At 43.0% G+C, this 26,198-nt stretch overlaps 1 protein-coding gene across 1 annotated transcript in view; it reads left to right on the top strand.

The window, feature by feature from the left end:
- Nucleotides 1-26,198, top strand: part of LMBRD1 (LMBR1 domain containing 1) — a 289,978-nt gene that overhangs the window by 228,791 nt on the left and 34,989 nt on the right. The window lies entirely within an intron of this gene.

Genomic DNA, 26,198 nt, shown 5'->3' with positions numbered 1-26,198 from the left:
CAGAAGATTCGTTCTGTGTGGACACTGGCAGTGGGAAACACAGACAGCAGCAGCAGGAGGAGGAGGTAGATGCAGCTATTGTAGTGTCGTAATAGTTGGTGGTGGCAGACTGGCAGTGGCAGCAGAAGATTTGTTCTGTGTGGAGCCTGGCGGTGGGAAACAGACAGCAGCAGCAGGAGGTAGATGCACCCTGGCAGTGGGAGCAAAGGCAGCAGGAGACAGGAGGAGTGTAACGTGTGGCAGGCAGCATAGATAGTCCACCATGGCACCTAGTGTTGGTACCACGACACAGTTAAAACATAACAACCGTGAGGTTCCAGGAAGCGGTCATACTGCCGCAGTTGGGGCCTCCCCACAACTCGGACAGCACAGTTTTCATCCCAGACACCTCCAAAAAATTACACAGCCATTGTGTTTTCGGCGTAATAGGGAGCAGCAGTAGTGGCCTGTGGGAGCACAGGCAGCAGGAGACAGGAGGAGGAAGAGTGTAACGTGCGTCCACGGCCAGTGGCTAGCGGCGGAATGGACACTGACGCGGCAGAACTGCTGATGGTGGCGGCAATGCTGCTCCCTCTCCTCTTGCCCTTGCTTTTCATGCTGCCCCTCCCCCGGTTGCCAGTGCCAGCAGACATAGTACAACTTTATATGTGTCCAAATGAAGTGGGGTACGTGTACTTTATTCAAATCAGTAGTAGATAGTAGCAGTAGTAGAACGTCAACTAACGGAGTGACAGCAGAGTAGAGACACTAACATATAGTGTTGGGCGAACAGTGTTCGCCACTGTTCGGGTTCTGCAGAACATCACCCTGTTCGGGTGATGTTCGAGTTCGGCCGAACACCTGATGGTGCTCGGCCAAACCGTTCGGCCGCATGGCCGAACTAAGAGCGCATTCCCCGAACGTTCGGCTAGCGCTGTGATTGGCCGAACGGGTCACGTGGTTCGGGTAAATAAATACCCGAACCACGTCATATCTCCGCCATTTCTCTGTGGGTTTAGCTTTGGGTAGGCAGGCAGGGTAGTTCGTGCTCCAGCCATGCTAGCCAGGGTCCCCCCAGTCATTGTGTGTCGCTGCTGGGAACAGTAGTACACCGCTCGCTCAGCCACACTATATATAGCATTGTTTACTGCCACTGTGTACCTCGCTCAGCCACACTATATATAGCATTGTTTACTGCCACTCTGTGTACACCGCTCAGCCAGACTATATAGCATTGTGTGTACTGCCACTGTGTACCTCGCTCAGCCACACTATATATAGCATTGTTTACTGCCACTCTGTGTACACCGCTCAGCCAGACTATATAGCATTGTGTTTACTGCCACTCTGTGTACACGGCTCAGCCAGACTATATAGCATTGTGTGTACTGCCACTCTGTGTACACGGCTCAGCCAGACTATATAGCATTGTGTGTACTGCCACTCTGTGTACACGGCTCAGCCAGACTATATAGCATTGTGTGTACTGCCACTCTGTGTACACCGCTCAGCCAGACTATATAGCATTGTGTTTACTGCCACTCTGTGTACACCGCTCAGCCACACTATATAGCATTGTTTACTGCCACTCTGTGTACACCGCTCAGCCAGACTATATAGCATTGTTTACTGCCACTCTGTGTACACGGCTCAGCCACACTATATAGCATTGTTTACTACCACACTGTGTACACCGCTCAGCCAGACTATATAGCATTGTGTGTACTGCCACTCTGTGTACACCGCTCAGCCAGACTATATAGCATTGTGTTTACTGCCACTCTGTGTCTGCTGGGAACAGTAGTACACCGCTCACCCGCCACTGTATAGCATTGTGCTCTGTGTCGCTGCTGGCAATAGTGGTACACCGCTCACCCACCACTGTATAGCATTTCTGTACTGCCACTGTACTGCTGCCAGTCAGCGTGTACTTTAAGGATAAGTGAAATGAGGAAGAAATCCGGTGAAAGAGGGAGGGGCAAGGGAAGAGGTGTTTCCCCTGACGGTTCACGTACAGGCCACAGGGGAGCACCCAAGAAAACCCACTCAATACCGCCCATGTTGTCCAGGACAACCACCCTCACAGATCCAAAAGAACAGGACCAGATAATTACTTGGATGTCCTCTCAAGCGTCCAGCAGTGGGTTAAGCAGCACCAGCACATCACGCACGAGGTCCGAGTCCTCAGCCAGTTACAAGGATCCAGTGGGCACAAAGCTGACACAACCGGCAGCGACACCACGCACACAACTGCCAGATAACCAGACGACGTTGGAGTGAGCTGCGCAGAGGTTGTTCTGGGGAGCTCTACTCCACGGCGGCGGCCCCCCACAATGACATATGACGAGTTTGAGGAGATGGAAGAGGAGGGTATGGACAATGTGGACATAGACCCAGATTTTGTTTGTGAACGAGAACATCGCCGTCGTAGCAGCAGCACAGATGAGTCTGTTGAAGAACCCACTGCTGCACGAGTTCGCCTTGTGCCACAAGGTAAGCGGCGCGCAATTTCAGGCACCACAAGCGTGGAAGTTCAAGTGAGAGGCAAAAGAGGCGCAAACAGAAATCGCCAGCAAGGCAGGTGCTCCAAAGTCTGGGCTTTCTTTGAAGACTGCACTGAGGATGTTACCATGGCGATTTGCAAGGTGTGCAAGACCCGCCTGAGCAGGGGGAAAAGTATTAACAACCTCTTCACCACCAGCATGAGCCGCCACATGCTATCCAAACATCCCACTCTGTGGGCAAACGCGGCAGGACAGGGTACCACCAGCAACACTGCCTCCCTTGGGTTCACCAGACTCACCACCAGACCCGCCTCAGCAGCAGCAGCAGTAGCCCAGCCATTGCGTGGTTCACATCATTCACAAACATCAGACGACGCTGACACTGTCACTTTCCGGAGTAGTGCTCTTGAGGTCTCCCCGTGTTCATCAAACACAACAACCAACAGCCCTTCGGTGTGCAGCCCTACGGTTCAGTTGTCTGTCTCGGAGATGTTTGAGCGCAAGAGGAAATTGCCAGCAAATGACCCCCGGGCCGTGGCAGTAACAGCCAGCATAGCCAAGCTTCTGGCCTGCGAAATGCTGCCATATCGAGTGGTGGAGACAAACAGCTTCAAGGGCATGATGTCAGTGGCCATCCCACGTTACGTGGTTCCCAGCCGCTACCACTTTGCGCGCTCTGCAGTGCCTGAGTTGCATGAGCACGTGGTCAGCAAAATAACCCGAAGCTTGAAGAATGCCGTTGCCTGCAAGGTTCACCTCACCACTGACACCTGGACGAGTGCGTTCGGCCAGGGTCGATACATCTCCCTTACCGCGCACTGGGTGAACCTTGTGGAGCCTGGCAGCGATTCCTCACCTGCTATGGCGCGGGTGTTGCCCACGCCGCAAACAGCTGCACCGCCGTCCCTCCCACTGGATAACAACAGCAGCACCTACCTCTCTGACTCCTTCTCCTCCAACGCATCTCAAAGCTGTACCTCACCCGGAAACGCTAACCCAGCACCAGCAGCAGTAGGATCGTGGAAGCAGTGCAGCACAGCTGACAGCTGTTGGCATGCGTCAGCAAGCGTTGCTGAAGCTGATCTGCCTTGGGGATAAGCAGCACACAGGGGAGGAAATTTGGAGGGGAATAAAGGAACAGACGGATTTGTGGCTGGCACCGCTGGACCTGAAACCGGGCATGAAGCTAGACACCTGGCACGAACTGGCAATGTACGCAATAGAGGTGCTGGCTTGCCCGGCAGCCAGCGTTATGTCGGAACGCTGTTTCAGTGCTGCCGGAGGCATCGTCACAGATCGGCGTATCCGCCTCTCCACAGAAAATGCAGACCGTCTGACTCAAATTAAAATGAATCAATCCTGGATTGAAAACGACTACGCAACACTCCAGGACCCCAACCAAGTAACATGACCAATGAACGTCTGGGATGGTTTAGCGTTTCCGGTCCCTGTTTATTGAACCTCTCATCTGTATTACATTTATGACTGCATGGCGGCAAAAAGCATTGCTTTTTGTCCTCATGCAAGGCCTGTGTTGTTGTGTCGTAAAAAGCATGGCCTTCTCCTCCTGCGCCTGCTCCTGTTCCATCACGTGTGCTGCTGCTGCTGGGTTAGCGTTGCCGGTCCCTGTTTATGGAACCTCTTATCTTTATTACATTTATGACTGCATGGCGGTACAAAGCATGCTATCCGCATGCTTCTTGTCCTCATGCAAGGCCTGTGTTGTTGTGTCTCAAAAAGCGTGGCCTTCTCCTCCTGTGCCTCCTCCTGTTCCATCACGTCTGCTGCTGCTGCTGCTGGGTTAGCGTTGCCGGTGACGGTCCCTGTTTATGGAACCTCTTATCTTTATTACATTAATGACTGCATGGCGGTAAAAAGCATGCTATCCGCACGCTTCTTGTCCTCATGCAAGGCCTGGGTTGCTGTGTCTCAAAAAGTGTGGCCTTCTCCTCCTGCGCCTCCTCCTGTTCTATCACGTGTGCTGCTGCTGCTGCTGCTGGGTTAGCGTTGCCGGTCCCTGTTTATGGAACCTCTTATCTTTATTACATTTATGACTGCATGGCGGTACAAAGCATGCTATCCGCACGCTTCTTGTCCTCATGCAAGGCCTGTGTTGTTGTGTCTCAAAAAGCGTGGCCTTCTCCTCTTGCGCCTCCACCTGTTCCATCACGTCTGCTGCTGCTGCTGCTGCTGCTGGGTTAGCGTTGCCGGTGATGGTCCCTGTTTATGGAACCTCTTATCTTTATTACATTTATGACTGCATGGTGGTAAAAAGCATGCTATCCGCACGCTTCTTGTCCTCATGCAAGGCCTGGGTTGTTGTGTCTCAAAGCGTGGCCTTCTCCTCCTGCGCCTCCTCCTGTTCCATCACGTCTGCTGCTGCTGGGTTAGCGTTGCCGGCGCGTGGTCCCTGTTTATTGAACCTCTTATCTTTATTACATTTATGACTGCATGGCGGTAAAAAGCATGCTAACCGCACGCTTCTTGTCCTCATGCAAGGCCTGGGTTGTTGTGTCTCACAAAGCGTGGCCTTCTCCTCCTGCGTCTCCTCCTCCTGTTCCATCACGTGTGCTGCTGCTGGTGCTGGGTTAGCGTTACCGGTCCCTTTTCCTGCAACCTCTTCTCTGTATTACATGTATGACTGCATGGCGACAAAAAGCATGTTACCTGTGCAAAGAAACATGACATTTTCCACATTTAAAAGACAGTTTTTCCTTTGAAACTTTACAATCAATTTTCTCAAAAACTATAAGCTCTTTTTCAAATATTTTTTCCCCTCTTGTACCCACTCCCAAGGTGCACATACCCTGCAAATTTGGGGTATGTAGCATGTAAGGAAGCTTTAAAAAGCACGAAAGTTCGGGTCCCCATTGACTTCCATTATGTTCAGAGTTCGGCGCGAACACCCGAACATTGCGGCGATGTTCGGCGAACGTTCGCGAACCCGAACATCTAGGTGTTCGCCCAACACTACTAACATACTCACTGTCTATCTGTCACACATTGTAACAGCGCTGCAATTGAATTAAGCTAACTCACTACAAATTTACTGTATATAACTGCTAGTAGAGAACTAGTTGTAGTAGTACTAGTCGAACTTCAACTGACGGAGTGACAGGAGCACACACTAACCGTCTGTCGCACACTGACTGACTCTAACAGCAGCACTGCAATAACTATCTGTAGTAAATGAAGCTAACACAGTAGTAGTACTCTCTCTAACAACTAACTACACAATAAGACTAGTAGTAGTACAGTAATCTAATCCCTAATAACCTACAAGCTATACTGTAGCTAAGGCTGGCAGCAGGCCTAGCCTGTGCACACAGGCCCTGATCTAGCCTAGCAGCTGCAGCACTGAGTCTGACTGTCACACTAACTGATTAAATACAAGCTAGATAACTAAAAAACAATAAAATAATGGTGTAGTACAGCTGTTTAGGAGCAAAAACGCTAGGTTTAGCACAGTAAAACAGCACTTGCTTAGCCAACACCACTGGAGATATCTCTCAGTGAGCAGTCACGAGCAAGGACGAGATTCTCATCATGGTGCCCGCCTTCTATACAGGAGGGGCTGGCCAGGGTTGCCCTCTGTGATTGGTATCTAGGGCTTCGGCTGGGAGCCCTCTGATTGGCTCAATGACATCAATGGACGCTATCCGAATCGGGTACTCGAACTAGGTATCCGGTCGGATATCCGGATACCTAATACGTAGCAGAGTTCATTCGGATAGTGCATTCCGGATTTATCCAGCTATCCGGAATCCGTATCCAAGGTTGGATACCAGAAAAACGTTCGGATATCCGGGTAGTTCGAGTATCCGGATGAGCATCCCTGGTGGAAAGGCCAGGATACAATGTAATGTAGTGTTAAATTGAATAGATAGGCTCAGTGTATATTAGGCATTGGGCAGTTATGATTATCTCAGGGATGCAGCTGATATTCCTTATGACGTTGACCCAACTATTAAGTAAATTAGAAAGGAGACTCTCCCAGATTGCTGGAGTTGTACTTTTCTTATTAAGCATGCTACATGGACTATTAGCATTTTATGTGCTAGTAATAAGTGTTATATTACTGTCCATAGAATGGGCATAGCTAATGTGAAATACAATCTAATGTTCCCCTTTTGTTATGCTTTAAAGCAACCTAGTTTCAAGGAGAGCAGTGTCACTTGGGGAGGGTTTAGCATATCTACAAGTACTGCTTATTTTTTATAGTTCATAAAGATGTTTCTTCCTCTTAGAATAAAAAGAATAGGGCATTCCCACCATATTGCTCACATTCATTCTATTCCCTTTGTAATTTGGCATTCGCAATAGCTCTCTGAAACAAAGAAAATATTGCGTAAGTGTGTATGGTATTGACACTATCTAGCTATTATTTGTACTAGAGGCTGCTGTGGCGATATTATTTCATAATACCAGGCCCTTTCGGTCTCGTACACGCTGGTTCTTTTGGATGGTATACATTTAAAGGCTATTGTTTGCTTTGCCCTGCGATTGGGGGCGTATCTCATCTACTTTGCTATTGCATGACCATCTCCTCGGCTTTGATATTTGCATGATCACCAGCCAAGGACCCAACAGGCCCTGCCTTACACTCTGCATTGTGCAACTGTGTACCCTCTATATGTTATGAGGCATCAATAATCCATCACAGGAACTCCTTTGTGGTCTCTGTTCACCCTGGAACTTAGTACTTTTTCAGTTTTGAACTGTGCCGGTGATAGACACAGCAACTATCTATAATCATTATAGCTGTGCAGACTGTTTGTGAGACTTGTTTAGGGACTGCAGCCCCTGTTTAGAAAACTATTTGATGACTTTTTACTTTTAGATTACTATCCTAGTGTGGGTATTTATGAGGTAATGGATAATAATATACATTATTAAAATAATATAAAAAATATATATATTTTGTATTTTCATGCACCCAAGAGCCAATGTCTTCCTTTGCATTTTCCATTTGTCTATTGTTGGCATGGTGCATGGAAATATACTGTTATATGTTTAATATTTATTTTGATGTGTTTATACATTCTTATTTGCCCACCACTTCTCTTACATTTGAATTGTGTTAATGTGATCTCATAATACCAAGTTCTTTCTTCTTCCAAGAAGATGTAATTTAGTGGCTTTTCCCATTATGTCCTTCGAGAACATGGAGGGAAACTCTCCTCCAGTGACAGCGCATGTTTTGAAGAGATCACTGATCTTGTTGCCTCGTTTTGCATGTATTGTTTGAGGCTCCTTGCACACCTGCACACTGCGTCGCACCGTGTTATTCTTCCCTGACGCTTCCCGGCCGTAAGGACCATGCAAGTCTATGGAGGCTTGCACACTTCACGCGATGCAACACATTGTGCCAGAAGGGTCACAATCACCGCAATGCTGATGCAAAGGCTGTAAAACATTACCGCATGACCCGTGCTTATTATTAGATGTGCAACCAGCCTCAAGGAAGTAGGAATGTTTTCATCTCAGGTGCACTATATTGTATATCTGCCAGGTCTTTCAGCATAAGCTCAAAGGTAGTTATAATGAACAGGTAAAAAGTTAATTAGGAGTTTATTAGTTTAGAAATAGGGAAGTGATTAACTGGTGGTTGTAATGGATATAGCTCTAAGGCATTTCTTTACTCCTGACTGAGAACTGCTGCTTTATATTGGTAATGTTCTTCTCAGTTCTTGCATTACTATTTGTCAGAAAGGTAAATTGGCACTGCATATGATATTTTGTTGTTGTGGTGTTTTTATATGATTAGTATACCTGTTTAATATACATTCTATTTTTATTTATTTTATTTTTTTTGTAGTGTGCAGAATTCTGTTGCCAACAGTAACCTTGTCATTTGAATAGCTATATTAGCATGCAGAAAATCATCAGTTTTCATTGCACCTTCTTAAATAGAGCACTTTTTAAAGTCTGTTCATGCACAGCCAGTCCACCTTTGCAAGCTTTGTCCTTGATTTGAAAAGTTAGTTTAGCTAGGTCATATTTCATTTAGTTAGATTAAAAATTGATAATGCATTTCTGAGATATAATTTTGTACTGGATTTATCCTTTGGTTAAATCATTGGCGAAGTAAATCCGCTTTGAATTAAATAATATAACTGGTAGAATAAATATTTTTTGCATACGTCTCGGCTCCACACACACACACACACAAAAAGTTGGGTTAGGCAGCGCACAAAAAGTCAAATATTTGAGGAATATCTTCACTATCAAAACATTTTTTTTTAAATGTGAAATGTATACAGCCATGGGAAGGAGTCATTTTTGTAGCTTGGAAGACGGCAGGGAAAATTATCAGAAAGTTGCAAATCTTTGAATTTACAGCAGTATCCGAAAATTTTAAAAGGAATTTCAGTCAAATCAAAAGCTTTGACTTTCAAAGTTTGAACCTCATACTGGTTTCAGTTTAGCAAAATGTTTTTGACATTTATTTTCATGCACCCCAGAAAAGCTCAGATTTCAACACTAATAGTGGGTTTTTGTTGTAGATTTTGTGTCTTGGAGTGATTAAAAAAAATGGCTTTGATGGGTCTCCCGAGGAACCTAGGGGAAAAGGGGGAAGAAGACCAATGGAGTGATCTTTCTGTAGTAAAACTGTAAAAGAAAGTCAGCCCCTTGCAGCAGAGGCATATTGTCCTTGGAGGCTATATACCTACAGGGTCGTAGCAATAGCCATAGCAGCTGCTATGGGGCTCTGGAGCAGAGGGGGCCCAGGTGGTAATTTAAAGGATACCAGAGCCAAAAAGGTTCAGAGAAACATGGGGAGCAGGCATGTATGGGAGCTGCCCTGATGGGCACCACTCCACTGTCCCTCTCCTTCTCCTCTGTCCCCCTCCTTACTTACCTAAAGCCCCTCCGACAGCCTCTTCCAGGTCACTGGAGTCTGGTATCACCTGCGCATGCTGTCACGATTACATCATACACATAGAGCTCCCATCCACAGTCGCATGCTGAGGAACATGCGCAGCCGTGCTAGCGCCTGCATACTGGTGCCTGACTCTGGTGACCCGCAAGAGGCTGCAGAGGAGAACGTGGGGGGGGGGAGCGCTGGCCATCTGGGCAGCTCCCCCATACATGCCTGCTCCCCCCATTTCTTCAAACCCTTTTGGCTGTGTTATCCTTTATGTATTCACCATTATCTTTCCTTTGTTTCTCCACTCTCTGACTTTGTCTCAGTGCCCATGAACTATGTGCAGTGTTGATTGCATCAGAATGCAAATTGCCCAATTAACTCATATGTATAGGGTAGGGACAGGAAGCAATGCCTCCATCTGAGGGCCCCATGAAAGTTTTGCTACGGGGCCCCATTATCTCTAGCTTTGTCACTGTATACCTACAAAGTAGAAAGGAACAAAATAGCCAACCTTTAGATCAGAAGTAGTAGACTAGTTGAAAGCCTTTTTAAGATTATTATACTTTGTCCATTGCTGTTCTGGTCAGTGCCCCAGCCTGTGTTTGGTCACACATCTTTTCACCTGCAACATACTCCTCCTACTACAGACTGGACTTTGTTTCACTGTGAGCACGGGAAGGTGATATCTTTCTTTCTGCATGCCTATATGTTTATCTTATCAGTTTGTTTATTTTAAAAATAGTTTAGGGCTGTAGTATGCAGATGAGAAGTGGGGCTGCTTAAAGAGAACCAGAGACGAAGCACCCTAATGTATTTTATTACATTTATCAGTGGGAACATGACAGTAAACACCTACCCTGCTTTTAGTTTCATTCTTATCTGCTTAATTAGTCTATCATCAGCTGCGATAAGAATCCCCGACTGGCTCAGTCTAGGTTTGACCTGGAATCATTATAGTTGAGTCACTCTTCTGTGGAGTCTTTTCAAGCCCAAGCCTGCCACCTCCTGGCTCAGATTTCCTGCTTTGCACACTGAGAGCTGTGATGACATGAGGGGCTGCTGCTGCTGAGAGAGAAGCTCTGAAACAGACAAGTCTGGCTGCAATATGATCTGTGTGCTCTGTGTGCACTCTGCATAGATGATGATGACTGCAGTTTCATTCCCATGAGAGACACTTCCTACAGGCAGCTGCACATCATACCAAAATGAAAGCACATAGATGAAAGGCTGCAGCAGCCTTTCTCATATTGCCTAGACAGCAGCCTAGTCTCATATAGCCTAGACAGCACATCCAGAACAACTCATAACCCGGAAGCAGAAGGGATATGAGGCGGCGGCCATATTTGATTTTTCCTGGAGCAATAATGGATAAAAAACACTAAAAAAGCACACCAGAACGGCGAAATTATCAGGTAGAGCATTTATTCTTTACAAGCTATCGACTGGTCTAGCATTAAAGGGAACCAGAGATGAACGTTTCACACAAAATAAACATGACTATTATGCTGCAATTTTTAATGTAGTAAAAGTAAGCCCCTCAGCCAGCACCCGGCATGATGGAAAGTATGGAGGGGTTAAGGGCTGTAGTTGGTGCTGGTTTGAAGTGCCTCAGTGATTTAGTTCTCATCCCCAGCTGCTAGTGCATGCCAGGAGATGTCATTTTAATGTGTTTACATCTCCCAGTCAGGAGAGACAAACACATTGACTATATCTCCTGGCATGCAGTAGTGGCCAGGGATGCACTCCACATCATGGGCACTTTAAACCTGCAGCACAGACAACCGCAAGATGAATGCCCTCATACGAGTGAGAGGAAAGTGATGATCACCATAGGAACCATGAGAGGTTTGACATAATTATCACTGCCAAACTTGATGGCAGAGAGGATACCTATGTACTGCAGTGCAGACATACGTGGTTGAAGGGCTCTATACTATTAGTCTGAAATATGTATGTGTAGTATTTAATATTTACTAGATAAATAAAATACTTCTGAAAATAAAATTCAAAAACAACGGCCAATATCTAGCGGCTTTTTTCAGTCTCCAAACAACGTGTCATGGAGCTATAGACCACAGGCATGGAACTCCAGTCCTTTTTTTTTTTTTTTTTTTTTAAGGGTGGGGGGCGGGTCTGGAAGCATATTTAAGCAAGGATGTACTGATAGATGGAGAAATATGTTTTATTTGATGAACCACACCTTTCCTGATTCAGTCCCATCAAATAATTTTAGCTGTGCCAAAAATGTGCGAGGGCTTCCGCCCTTGAGGACTTGAGATTAACAGCCCTGCTTTAGACTTGCACAGTAGGTTCTTTCTTCCTGTGCTTTTCTAGTGAATAGGCTAGAGATGAACTGTCCAGTGCACACGGCTGTATACATAATAGCTCTGATTCAAACGAAATTACAGCCCTAACTTTTTCTTTTCCCCCTTATAGTTATCCAACCTGACTTTGCCCGTAAGTTCATCTGTGTTAAAAAATCACAGTCAGTATTACAGCAGAGGCAAAGTAAAAATGGTGGCCTCCATATTCCTGTAATTTTTTTTTTATATAAAATTGATCAAAAACACACCATGCTTCATGTTAAATAATACATGACTGCAAAAAAAAGTAAATAATGACATCATTCTCATCTGAGCTTTGCTCTAGTGCCAGTTGAAAACATGAGTCCTTTATGAATTATTCTTTCATTCTCTTTTATTAGAATTAATTCTTTGATCTACATAATCCAAATTGAATACAGATATGTTTTTCTTTTAAAAGAAGCAAGTCTATTATTCATTATGCTATTCCGCTTGTTGTGACCGAGCAAATACTAATCAGCCTATTAGAATGTCCACTGCGAGTTTGAGAGATTACATTGCAGTGTGACTTGATTGCCAAATACATGATTGCAGGTGGCTGCATATCCAGCATTTGTTTTCCTATTTCAAATAAGAATGTTCAGTTTTCAGTTTCTACTCAGGTAGTCAAAAGCTTCTTAGATTTTTATATTTTTTTTTCATTCACACAAAAACTTGTTTATTAGCTGAGAATTTTGTTTTTGTTACTGGAATGGATGGCAGCTACTGACTATGGACCTTTACTATTGTAGGATTTGGGGTACAGATCTAGAACCCAAAAGTAAAAAATTGTCTCTCTAATCTGTATGCATAGGCATACTGAATGGTCATTATTGTGATGTATGGAACAGTAATCAAAAATCTGTGTTCTGAACTTGTGGAGGAAAATTTGGTAAGTAAAAGAAACATCCAGGCCAGCTGATAAAATGTGAGCTCTTCTGCAGATCTTTCAGTATTGCACAGTCCAACTGCCATCGTAGGCATTACACCTCAGGCACATCATATCTATGCATATAAATATTAATGCATGGTGTTGTGACATGTGATGCTGAATTATTCAATGAATGCCATATTAGAGGTACAGTCATTCCAGATGACTGACCAAAAGCATAATGTTAGGCCAGGATGTGGTACAGACTTTCACCATAAGCTCTTTAGAGTAAATATGTCTATTTTATAAAATATCTGTTTACAAAACACTGAAAGAAGTAACTTGTACTCTCTGCAAACCCCAGAACAAACTTCTGGGACAAATTTGTAATGCTGCGAAGCAGGCCCGGATTTACACCACAGGAGCCTATAGGCACAGATGTCCTGGTACCCTAGACCTCGCCCTCCGTGAACCTACAAACCCTCGCTGAACTGCACCGCAAATGTGCTGGCTGGCCCAGCTGTCACTTCTCCCTTCTTTTACCTGCCATGGGTAGCTACAGTTGTCCCATAGCACTAGAAAGACAGAGGTACCTCTCATTTTATGCTCTGCTCAGGAATCTGCATAGGCAAGGATGGAGGGAGGCACTAGGGGATGGCAGTGAGCCGCCTTCCCATCCTCAGACGCCTGTAGGCACGTGCCTACAGTGCCTTATGGTAAATCCGGCCCTGCTGCAAAGGCTTTACTTGCTAAGACTTGCAAATCCCTTCCCACTTCCAGAAGCGAACTTATTAAAAGAATACAAAGTATATATGTGTTAGAAAAAATCACTGCAACAATTCGAGAGACTACTCCCCAATTTGACTTGATATGGGACCCCTGGACAGTATGGTTGTCTTTAAACACTTCCCAGTAACACGATCTCCCTTCCGAACCTGCTCACTTTAAAGTTCTTATATTGCTACATGATATTCTGTCTTCTTATTGCTGTTGTTAGCCTCTGGACAATATCCTCCAAGTATGATTATTGCTGTTGCAAACACTAAACTGTTATATGTTCCTTATTCTTTTTGAATAATAAAAAGATAATTGAAAAAAAAAAGAAATAACTTGTACTATTGGAATACTGCATTCTATCAAACAGTTGTAATTTATGGAAATAATACTGTCCCTGCATTTTGGATGCTTTGAGAGGGGAATGCATCTATGAAGAAATGTAGGCCCTCTAAATATTGGAAAAATAACTCTTCCTCCATTGCTTGCAATTCAGTAGCTTCATATGCAATCTAGACCTAGAACATGTGGTAGGACTGTGGTTTCCTTAGTCATGTAGAACAGGTAATAGAGGAAGCACCTTTTACCATCACAGCACAACACTGTGAGTCCTGGACAAACCCAATCCTGTTACCTTTTGCTTGTTCTGAATACCTGGTTCTCGCTTTGTATCCTGTCAATAATACACTGCACAAAGTCATAAGGCGGCAGTAAATTTATTTGTACACCCTACTGGTCAGAAGTTTTTGTTTTTGTTTGTTTTTTTACAACACCCCTTTTTTTTTTTTTTTTTTTTTTAAATTGCAACAGTTCAATGTATCATGGTACCCTAAAATGAAAGCAGAAAACAAATACAGAAGTGAAGTTAAAAGAGGTATCATGAAATCGTGTTTAAACCAAAATGTATACTGAACTTTTGACTCCTCAAAGCAGCTACTCTGGGACAAATGTACAACTACTGCACAATTGTTCTAAATTTTATGAATGTTATGATAGTTATTCTGCAAGCCTCATACATGCTTTTCTGAACTTGGCCAAAGCAGCGGTTCCAGGTCATTTGACTAAGAATCTAACGTACATGTGCCCCAAAAGATCGCTCAGAAAATCCAGCATGCCAGATTGTAAAGCAACAGTCATGACTGAGTGCATTGTTCCTTTCCCCCGCCCCACAGCAACAGTACATGCCTCTCTCCTACAGGCAAGGGACCCTCCTGTTTGAGATTGTGCACAGAACTGTTGCCATTGGAATTGGATCCCCCTTCTCTATGGGTAACCAGTATTACCATGGTGTATGTGCTGTTAGTCAAAACAAGCAAATAAGCACTCCAGGCAATCCTCCATATATAGCATTAACTTGGGAAAAGATTTGTAAATCTTTCAGGGCCTCATTCCAATATTGCGGAAATCGGGCCAAATCCACAGTTTCCCCACAGGCAAATCACGTGGGGAAACTGTGCCATAAGGAATAATGCTGCCCCCCCCCGCTATAGTGATTCAGCCAACGTTGCAGCATTTTTCCGTGGGAACAGCAGCGAATCCAATAGCAGTGTATGGCACAGCTTCTGGTGTTCGTCTGCATACTAGCAGACCAGGAAGTGCCGCCACGCCTCTCGCAGCCGCGCGTGGTGGCTAGTGGTAACAGGCCCTTAAGCTATTGTGGTTCAGACACATTTTTCATTATATAGCTCTGACACCACTATTTCCTGTCCTAGTTTAACATATTTTGTGTCACCCAGTTGTATAACGGGCAACACATCATTTATAATCATGTTGACCATTACAGTAACTGCCTGAATAGCAGGCTGCTAAGACAGTTGGCTGCAAAGCTGGCTGAACATTATTTTCAGAAGAGAAATGTATGTTAAATGTAAAACTCCACTTAAAAAAAAGAGTATGTTGAGCTATCTGGAGCTGTCCTGAGTTAGGTAGGGCACTTTTGCATGCAGAAGTCAGTGATTTTTATGTATCTTTTTTTTTTTTTTTTTTTTTTTGCTTCTCTAGTCAACAGGCAGAAACATTGATGATATGAAAATTAAATCCACTATATTGGAAGACCTAGCACAGGCATAAATTTCAGTGCATGTAGATTTTTACGTTACACTGCAATTTACTGTTTGCCGCATTCTTGTAAATATAAACGTGTTATACTGTATTTAATTGATGTTTATCTTAGTTCAGCACTTTTGTTAAGAGCTTGAGTTGATATATGTATTGTAGGCTCAAATTACTTAACAAAATTAGCATTGTAATCAATAATGCTAAGCATAATGTGCCTTTGGTTCAGTAAACTTGGGCATCTGCTTCATAAAATGTTGATATTTATGCTATTGAAATTAGAAAACCATAAGGTATTACTAGTATTAGTGATCTAAAAAAAAAAAAATCTTTTAACGCTCTGAGAACACAAGGCTATGTTTAAAAAGTACAATATCTTAATAAGTTACTCTGAAACGTCATCCTCTTAAATCACAGGTCCAGGCAGAAACAAAACTTTAAACATACTGTATATACTCTTATATAACTCGAGCCCAAAATTTGACCTCTTTAAGCTGGAATTTTTTAAAGATTTTTAGTCGGCCCAGAGAAGTTAACGGCTGCAAGTGGGAACTATGAGGATTACTGGCTCTGTACTTGGAGCAGGAGGTGTTAACATCTGTGCTACATAAAGCACTGCAGCTATTAATCCTCCCTGGTCCCCAAGTAAAGACATTAACACCTTCCAGTCACCTATTGCAGCCAGCACCTGTCCATCATTGATCCCCTATATTGCTGCAGCTGTGTCCACCATACCTGTTATCCTGTATCGGTGCCTCAGATGCAATACACTAGCAAAATCTGATGAGGTCGTTTTTTTTCTTTAACATGCACCCACCTAAGGAACTTTTTAAACCACCCTCTCCTGCATATCTCTCCACTTGCTCCTGCCTCTCTTCGGCCCCGCCGCTTTTTCCTTCCTCTCCCTCCCATTCTTCTTCTCTCTCTTCCCGGCTCCTGAATCTCTCACCCCCGGGTCCTGCCTCTCTCTGCCCCGCCACTTCTTACAAACCCCCCCCCCCCCCACACACACACACGCACACACTTTTTCCTTACTCTCCCTCTGAGTAGGCAGGGTTTACACTGCGGTGTATTTATTGGTTTATGTTCATGCAATTGGTGTACACTTAGAGGGTTTAACACCAGTGTTTCTCAACATTACCACAGCATATGTACCCCTTTATGAAATACAGATTTAGTCAAGTACCCCCTATTGGGTATAACATAATCTCAAGTACCGCTTCTCAAACATGGATATGTTGGGGTTACTCCTTGGGGCGGAGGGCATTTCAAACACCCATGTCGAGCGTTACCATGAGCCGGTGGAGGAACTGTCAGGTAGTTAATTCTCCACCTTCAGCCTCCTCCCGTGGAAAAGATGTCTTAGGCAGGGGTCACACTTACCGGCTTTTGTACGTGTTTTCTGCACAGAAAAACTGACTTCAACTGAGAACTCATGTTAATCAATGAGCTAGGTCACACTTTAATGCAGATTTCGCATGCAGAAAAAAAACTGACATCTTGCGCAATTTGTCAGTTTTCTCTATAAATTACATTAGCTGTTGTAAGGTAGAGGTCACATTTGTCTTTCAGTTTTCTGAAAAGTGTAGAAACTGAAAGACAAGTGTGACCCCTGCCTAAGGCCTGGAACCCACTGAAAACCGCAAACGCAAAACGCAACCGCTAGCGTTTTGTCTGAGCGGTTTGCAAGCGGATTCATGCGCGTTTTGGGTTGTGTTTTGCAACATTGTATTTTTTTCCCCAGCGGGTGCCTAGCGTTTTGCGTTTTGCGTTTTTATCCTGATTGGTCCTGTGAATTATTTTTCATTTTGTTACAGTGTGCTGAACCGCAAAACGCTAGCAAAACCGCTCAGTTTAGGTTTTGCTGAGCGTTTCCGCTAGCGGTTCAATACTTTACATTGAAGCGCTAACGCTCCCAAAATGCTGCATGTCCTGCATTTGCGTTTCTGAGAAACGCAAACGCTCCTGTGGAAGTTGCCCCATCCATTAACATTAGCCCAGCGTTTTGGCAAACTGCTAGCGTATCGCAGTGCTGCCAAAACGCTGCCAAAAGCGCTCCTGTGGGTTCCAGCCCTAAGTTTTTACCTTTCTCTACAGCCAAAACACTTTAAGAGACGTCCGATGTTGTGGACACACTGGCCAGTTTACTAAAAAGATGAATTGTTTATCAGAGGGAGTGGAAGAATTATTCAGTTTTGTCCTGTGGAGGGAAAATTCTGCTAAGAGCTGGTAATAGCGGTGGTCCTGAGTTTAGACCAGGAGACCATAGTCATGGAGAAAGCTGTTCCAAAATGCACAAGGACCACATTCCGTAAAATACATTTATTTCAATCCATTAGAACCATTCTGATTTCTACATATATTTATGGTTGCATTTGTGATTCTTCAAACATGAACATTTTGATATGGACTATGAATAGATTGGATGTGGACACTGGTCACTGTGTGTTTGGTGCTACGATCAAGTGGTTTTAATGGATTAATTAAAACTGATATATTTTTTTTTTATTTGACATGGTTTATATATGTTATGCAATTTGTGCATGGTGTACCATATGTAGCTGTTAAATTGAGGTCTGTAGATTTGAGTCTTGGAGAAACAACTCCTGAGAGCTGAGAGTATCACAGATACTGAGTTGAGGGCAGGTCCCATGCTTTTCTATTGGAATGGCTAGAAATTGTTGTTCTTTCAGTATTGTGCAGTGGACTTCATTGGGGTTTGCTGAGAAGAACATGGGTTGTGGAGCCTCATAAGCTTGCTATTTGGACTTTGTGTTTATTCAGTATTTTGCTTAGGACCGTAACACCACTAGGACTTTCAACGGCCGTGCTCAGATGCAACTACTTATTGAGGCTGCCTGCCCACTGATTGTACCGAGTGTTAAGTGCTTCGGTGGACGGGAGCAGCTGACAAGTAGTGAATTCACCACTTTTAGCAGTTCATGGAAAAGAGCAATTTTTCTACAACAAAAGGGTTAGAATAAAACATGATTTCAGTATCTCCTGCTAATATGCAAAATATATATGGGCCTTTTAAGCTTTTTTTGTGTATGTGTGTGGTGTGCCTAATGCGTTTTTGTACTTTGTTAAACAAAACAGTGTACAGTATTTTTCTTTTAACTGCTGTTATATGTAACATTAATCATACCAAAATGCCTGTTAATAATGTATAGTAGAGCTTGCAAAGTAAAATTATAATTCTGTTTTTACAAATGAGTTAATAACCGATAATTCAGCAGGGTGTGTGGAAGTTCTTTACCTGTGTTATTAAAATTCTTCATTGCAAAGTGCGCAGGCTAAGAAATAAAATGAAGACAAATGCTGCGTGTTAACTGCACTGGGAGTATATGCAACTGTATTCTCTCCTAAAAGTACATTTTAATGTGCAAAAACTTGCAGAATAAAATAATAAATCTAAACTTTTGCTCATTCTTCACAAAAAAAATAAAAATAAACAGCCCTGCTGGGTGTTTGATTATTCATTGGACATGCTTTAAAAGTAGCACAGGTGCATTAGATAAATATCCTCTGGATTGTTTTTGTCCTCCCAAAAGGACTAACACAGGCACAACAGGAGCATGATAAACGTTTCGGAAAACAGGATAGGTAAATAGATTTAGAAACTGAGCCTGCAAGCTCCTTCCTCTGGATAAACAACAACTGCCCCTGAGATCTTAATCACTAAACTGTACATTTTGCATGTCACAATGTCTTCATTCTCCATGAGTTATCCTCCCTTTCACTGAAAATGACCACTTCGTCCTGCGGGGATGCAATCCCTGCAGGTACATTCCTTACAAAGAAAGGACCACTTTGAAAAGTGTGCTGCTGCCATATTACTGGGTTCTGTGAAAAAGTTATATTATTACAGTATGTTAAAAAAAAAACAAAAAAAAAAACGGAATTTTTAAAGTAGAACTCCAGCCACCACAGGTAATTAAGTTTGCTATTTAAAATGTAATTCCATTTACAGCGCAACTTGTGTAGCCTAAAGTTCCATGTAATGTATTTATATTTGATCATTCATGTCATTCACATGTTCTTAAAGAGACTCTGTAACAAATGTTTCAGCCTTAGTTCTTCTATCCTATAAGTTCCTATGCCTGTTCTAATCTGCTCTGGCTTACTGCAGTCTTTCCTAACTGCACTGTCTCTGTAATAAATCAATGTATCTTTCCTCTGTCCTGTTTGTCGGGCTAAAGCTTGATTGTGTGGAATGTGCAGGGCTGCTTGTGATTGGTAGAAGCGATACACACCCTCTGCAGGCCCCCTGCATACTCTGAATGACTCACACACTATGCTTAGCTGAGCCTATTAGAAGCTGGTTAGTTTGTTTGTAAACACTGCCTAAAACTGTTAATTACAAGCCAGGATTGCAGCAGGGAGTGGCAGAAACAGCACAGAGGGGCACAGGAGAAAATAATGAATAGAATGGTATGCTTTTTATTGTAAGAATATTAGAGTACAGATTCTCTTTAAAAGAACTTCTGTACACATCTGTGTAAGGCTGGATTCACATTATGCCAGATGAAAAACTGATCCATTTTTTCATTTTGAAATGTATCAGTTTCTTACATTGTGCATCCGGTATTCTGATCCATTCGCTACCCGATTGCGGTGTTCCTCTGCCTCTGCTGCTGATCTTTTGTGTCCTCTGCCACTGCTGCCACCGTGTGCTTGGCTCCTCAGCAAGCTGAAAATTCTGGTATATCAAGGCCCCAGCAGAAGCATTTCAGGCTCCCTTTGGTTGCTATAGATCAATGGGAATCATCCCTTCTCAAGGAGGATTTTCATTGGTCTTCTACTCAGGGAACCTTTGAGATTCCCATTAGTCTACTGCAACCAATGGGAGCCTGGATGCTTCTGCTGGGGCCTCGGGATGGGTACACCAACATTTCCAGCATGCAGGGACCCGAATGGACGGCAGCAGGTGAGTATCTTGTGAAACACCTGCAATAAGCAGCTTAATGAAAACCTGCAATGAGCAGCCTGGTGAGAACAGATAGTCTGTTCTCATAGACTAGAATTGATTCTGTCAGCCTCTGTTGCCATCCGTAGCGACGGGTCCATCCGGAAAAATTGTGCGGGACCCAAACTTTCATTCCACTTGCCGGAATGCACTCAACGAATCAGTTAGGAATGGACTGATGTGTATGGATCCTATTGCTTAGTAGGATCCGTTCATATCCGCTCCACTAAGCGTAATTATTATATTGCAGTGTGAACAGAGGCATGCCCCTTTCCATTTCTTCATGTTATTGTAGTTACATACTCCCAATATGAAGAGGGTACAACCCAATTTACAAAAACGGTTGAGACACTGTATAAATTATAATTGAAAACTGAATTCAACGATTAGCAAATCATTTAAACCTTCTATTTTAGTGAAAATAGTACAACATTTAGACAACGTATTGCCAACCATTGCTCTTGATGAACCAACCACACCAAATGATGAAAGTGAGACATATTTTTTGTTTAAGATAAGTTCAGTTTTTTATTTTTATTTTTCTCTGCATGTCTGCAATATGTTTACAAAAGGGGAAGGGGTCTTAGGTGCATTCACTTCTCTGGACTTACTTGGGTATGCCTACATATGTGGAGTGATTGAGCAGTATTCAGCATACACTTATTTTTGATAGCTTGGTATATGACCACACATTTGTGTTATAAGGGTGTTTGAACTTTCTTTTGACACATTTGCAGTTTATTCCAGGAGGGAGGCATAAAACATTTGCTAATATGTTTGGAATATAAAAATGTTGGTTCAAAATTTAAAATTATTTATTTTATATATTTGCCAGATATTGGACCTTTTGTTAACATTTTTTTTCTACTGCTCAGAAAACAGAGTGCTGCTCGGATACCCCTTTTCAAAATCCGGGTCCGAACAGGATCCCAATACCCGGATATCTGATCCGGGTCGGATATCCGATTTCAAATCTGAATCGGATATCCAACCCTAGTATCCGGGATATCCGGGCAAATTCGGATATCTGGATAGAAAAACCGGAAGTGGCCTTTAAATTGCTTTAAAAATGTTTTTTAGGCATGTAGCATGAGGCATGTAGCATCATTATTTTTTAAAGGGTAACACTAATTGATGATGTGGGGACTTAAGATCCCCCCCCCCCCAAAAAAAAATGGCTGTCAATTAACATCAGGCCTAGGTTCCAGACAGCGGTCATGCAGCCCACATTGTGTCCAATGTCCAACCGCACAACTGGGACATGAGTTTTCAGCCAAGACACCTCCAAAAAATTATGCTGCAATTGTGTTTTGGGTTAAATATAGGTGGTATCAGTGGCCTGTGGCACCCTGGCAGTGGGAGCTGCACAGGCAGCAGGAGCAGGGCAATGCAGCGGGTGTAATGTGTGCCAGAAGCATTCCGGACGTGGCACGTGTCACTTGTCACGTAGCACTTGTCACGTGCCGAGTGACACGTGCCAAATGACAGTCAGATAGCAGAAGAGAAGACACTAGTGCACACTAACTGTCACACTGGCACTGCTCACAGCACAGCAGTTCTGTAGAAAGCTAACACAGTAGTACTACTACACTAACAGCTACTAGCACTGACTGCAGTACTACAGTACTAACTACACAATAACACAGTAATCCTATCCCCTAATACCTAACCTTACTGTAGCTAGCTAAAGGGGCCCATACACCTTACAATGTTCCCACCGATATCCAGCAGATTCCATCACTGTGATCGAATCTGCTGTGAAATTGTTGCGCAAACGCTGACAGAACGATCGATTTCCGTCCAAAATCAATCGTTCCTGTCTATTCCCATCGATCCGTCCGTGCGGATGATTTTGGTCGATCGCCGGCGGGTCGATAGCGGCGTTTGAATGTCCGACAATCGACGCCAGCGAAAATACATTACCTGCTCCCGCCGGCGCGAGTCCCCCTCTGTCCCCACGGCTTCTTCTCCACGCTGGGTTCCGGACCGGCTGCAGCTTCATTGAATTTCCTGTCCCGGCAGGAAGTTTAAACAGTAGAGCACCCTCTACTGTTTAAGCGTCCCCGGACAGGCAGTTCAATGAAGCTGCAGCCGATCCGGAACCCAGTGCGGAGAAAAAGCCACGAGGACAGAGGGGGACTCGCGCCGGTCGGAGCAGGTAATGTATGCGGGGGGGGGGGGGGCAGCTTCACAGATTGTAATCGGTTTTATGCTGAAATCGATTCACAATCGGTTTGCAATAAAGGCAGCCATACGATCCCTCTCTGATCAGATTCGATCAGAGAGGGATCTATGAGAATGGCAAATCGACCAGTGTATGGCTACCTTAAGGTTAATAGCTGGCCAGCAGGCAGCAGCTGGCCTGGTCTGTATACACACACACACACACACACACACACACACACACACACACACCAGCACTGGAGTACACACTCTTGACTCTCACACTATGAAATCAAGCTAATGAACAATATAACAATAGTGTAGTGATAGTGAAGGGGTTAATCACTGAGCAGCTTATCACTGTGTGTACAGCCCTTGCTAGGCCAGCAACACTGGAGCACACACTCTGACTGTCACACAATAACATCAATCAAGCAAATTAACGATTTAACAATAGTGTAGTGATAGTGAAGGGGTCAATCACTGAACAGCTTTAGGTTGATAACTGTGTACAGACCTTGCTAGGCCAGCAGCACTGGAGCATGTCTCTCAGTGAGCATTCTCAAGCAAGGGACAATATGTCTCATCATGGCAGCCCTCCTTATTATACAGGGGGGCTGGCCAGTGTTTCTTTCTGTGATTGGGTGCCAGGGCTTAGGCTGGGAGCCCTCTGATTGGCTCAATGACTTTTTTGCACGCAGAAACTGTTCTATTCTAGGCAAGAGTTTAAGGCCATGATTAGTGATCAGTAAGGCTTACGCTATAATCCAAATAGAAATTCATTTGTGTCTGAATGTCTAACATTTTCAGTGAGAAAAAGAAAAAAAATGAAATATGGGCCCCCCAAAAATGAAAAATAGGCCCATGGTCCATATGCTATTAACTTTTTCTCCTGAGTTATCTCCTAAGAGATAATTTTCATCTTCTCTTTAAACTAACTTTTCAGCATTGTACAATTAAGAGTACCCAAAAGTTGATTAAAATGTACTATCGAGTTTATTTTGAGCATTATCTTGTTTGCCGGTGGCCTAAAATGCATTTTACGACAAATTGTGAAAATATCAGCTGGGAGAAAACTCAGGAGAAAAAGTGAATTGCATACAGGCCTATATCTCATAACTCCACTTTTACTGTGGAAGAAAATGACTCATGCTATCCGATTTAGTGTTTCTGTAAGTCCTTGTAATGACCATGATCCTATAGCTATGAAAATTACATAATTATTAATGAGTTTTTTATAAGAGTTTGTGTATGTTGCAGTCATCAAAACTACTTCCTGGCCTGCAAATTACTCTTGTGTTACAGGATTTAGTGGCAGACTCCTTCGTAAGAAAAACACAAATTTAGTTGTGAAAGTCTAGGCTACTTGGTCCGGAACGTCCATACATCAAGTTGTATTGTTTACTATGAATTGTACTTTTTAGCAATCGTTTTTGTATCAAATCACGTTTTTGACCCATTGCTCACCTACCATGGTTAACCTCTAGTAACCCCTTCATTCTTCTTCTTCTAAAAATACTGTTGCTTTTTCTTATCCTGTAAGGTGTTGTTCACATCTAAAAACGAAATCACAAGCGTTTTGTGATTTTGTGCACAATTTTTTTATTAGCGCCTCCCGGCGCTTGCCTGCACACTGCATTTTTTAAAAAGCGCTTTTCTAAAAGCACTTTTGCAGAGCGATTTTTTTTTATTTATTTTTTTATTTATTTTTTTTATTCACTCCCTGCAAGTAAGGAAGTGAACTCTTTGACCCAGAAAATGCACTGGTCCTAAGTGTGGGAAATGGACTGCAAGCAGACACTTAATCATTATACACCACTGTTGTTCATTGTTACCATGTATAATTTTCCATAATACCAGATGTTTGAAAATTTGTTTCCATTCACATACAAATTTGCTGATGCAATCAAGAAAATGTAAATGTATTGTTTCTTTTAAAAATTTAAATTGGTAGTTCATTCAGTAAGAAATTGACACTATAAATATTAAGTAGTTCGTTTTTTGGAATGTGTTATTGTCTCTAGAAATAAACATGTATAACTTCCCTATGTGATCTAGCTTCACAGTGATCCTTACTGCTACATTCTGAAAGTTGGTAGAAAAAAAAATCGTAGTGTAATACAGTTTATGAAATGGTTAGAAACATTAGAAAATCTGCTCGCAGGTGGATGTGGCTAGGACAGCAAACTTAAAAACACCTGAGATGTTCTTTGGTATGGAGAGGACCTTAAAGACCATACACATGATGCAGAAGGAAGGGGGGGGGGGGGGGAGGACACTATCCACTGGAGATTGTACACAACCCCTTAACCCACTCACCTCTGTCACTGATCAGAGGTTGAGTCTGCATGTTCTCCAGCCTGTTATGTACTTTCTGCTTCCTCTTGTGAGTAGATGTGCTTCTATTTTGTACAGTATAATAAATAAATTGCATCCCTCAAAGACCTGGTCCCAATAATTTGCCTGTATGAATGTACAATGGATGACTAGTTCTGATATAGTAAACTATTAGGCCAGATCCCTTGAAGTTTACTATAAGGATATTTCAGGGTATGTATATATATATATATATATATATATATATATATATATATATATATATATATATATATTATATATATATATGTGTGTGTGTGTATATATATATATATATATATATATATATATATATATATATATATATATATATATATATATATATATATATATACAGGATCTTCTCAAAAAATTAGCATATTGTGATAAAGTTCATTATTTCCTGTAATGTACTGATAAACATTAGACTTTCATATATTTTAGATTCAAATACACACAACTGAAGTAGTTCACGCCTTTTATTGTTTTAATATTGATGATTTTGGCATACAGCTCATGAAAAACCAAATTTCCTATCTCAAAAAATTAGCATATTTCATCCGACCAATAAAAGAAAAGTGTTTTTAAAACAAAAAAAGTCAACCTTCAAATAATTATGTTCAGTTATGCACTCAATACTTGGTCGGGAATCCTTTTGCAAAAATGACTGCTTCAATGCGGCGTGGCATGGAGGCAATCAGCCTGTGGCACTGCTCAGGTGTTATGGAGGCCCAGGATGCTTCGATAGCGGCCTTAAGCTCATCCAGAGTGTTGGGTTTTGCGTCTCTCAACCTTCTCTTCACAATATCCCACAGATTCTCTATGGGATTCAGGTCAGGAGAGTTGGCAGGCCAATTGAGCACAGTAATAGCATGGTCAGTAAATCATTTACCAGTGGTTTTGGCACTGTAAGCAGGTGCCAGGTCGTGCTGAAAAATGAAATCTTCATCTCCATAAAGCTTTTCAGCAGATGGAAGCATGAACCCACTTTTGAACCAGAAACAGCGGCAGAAGCGCCTGACCTGGGCTACAGAGAAGCAGCACTGGACTGTTGCTCAGTGGTCCAAAGTACTTTTTTCGGATGAAAGCAACTTTAACATGTAATTCAGAAATCAAGGTGCCAGAGTCTGGAGGAAGACTGGGGAGAGGGAAATGCCAAAATGCCTGAAGTCCAGTGTCAAGTACCCACAGTCAGTGATGGTCTGGGGTGCCATGTCAGCTGCACAGTTGGTCCACTGTGTTTTATCAAGGGCAGGGTCAATGCAGCTAGCTATCAGGAGATTTTGGAGCACTTCATGCCTCCATCTGCTGAAAA

The sequence above is a fragment of the Hyperolius riggenbachi genome, chromosome 4 (assembly GCF_040937935.1).
Source record: "Hyperolius riggenbachi isolate aHypRig1 chromosome 4, aHypRig1.pri, whole genome shotgun sequence".
In the NCBI taxonomy this organism is placed as follows: Eukaryota; Metazoa; Chordata; class Amphibia; order Anura; family Hyperoliidae; genus Hyperolius; species Hyperolius riggenbachi.
This window is presented reverse-complemented; position numbering and strand designations above follow the sequence as displayed.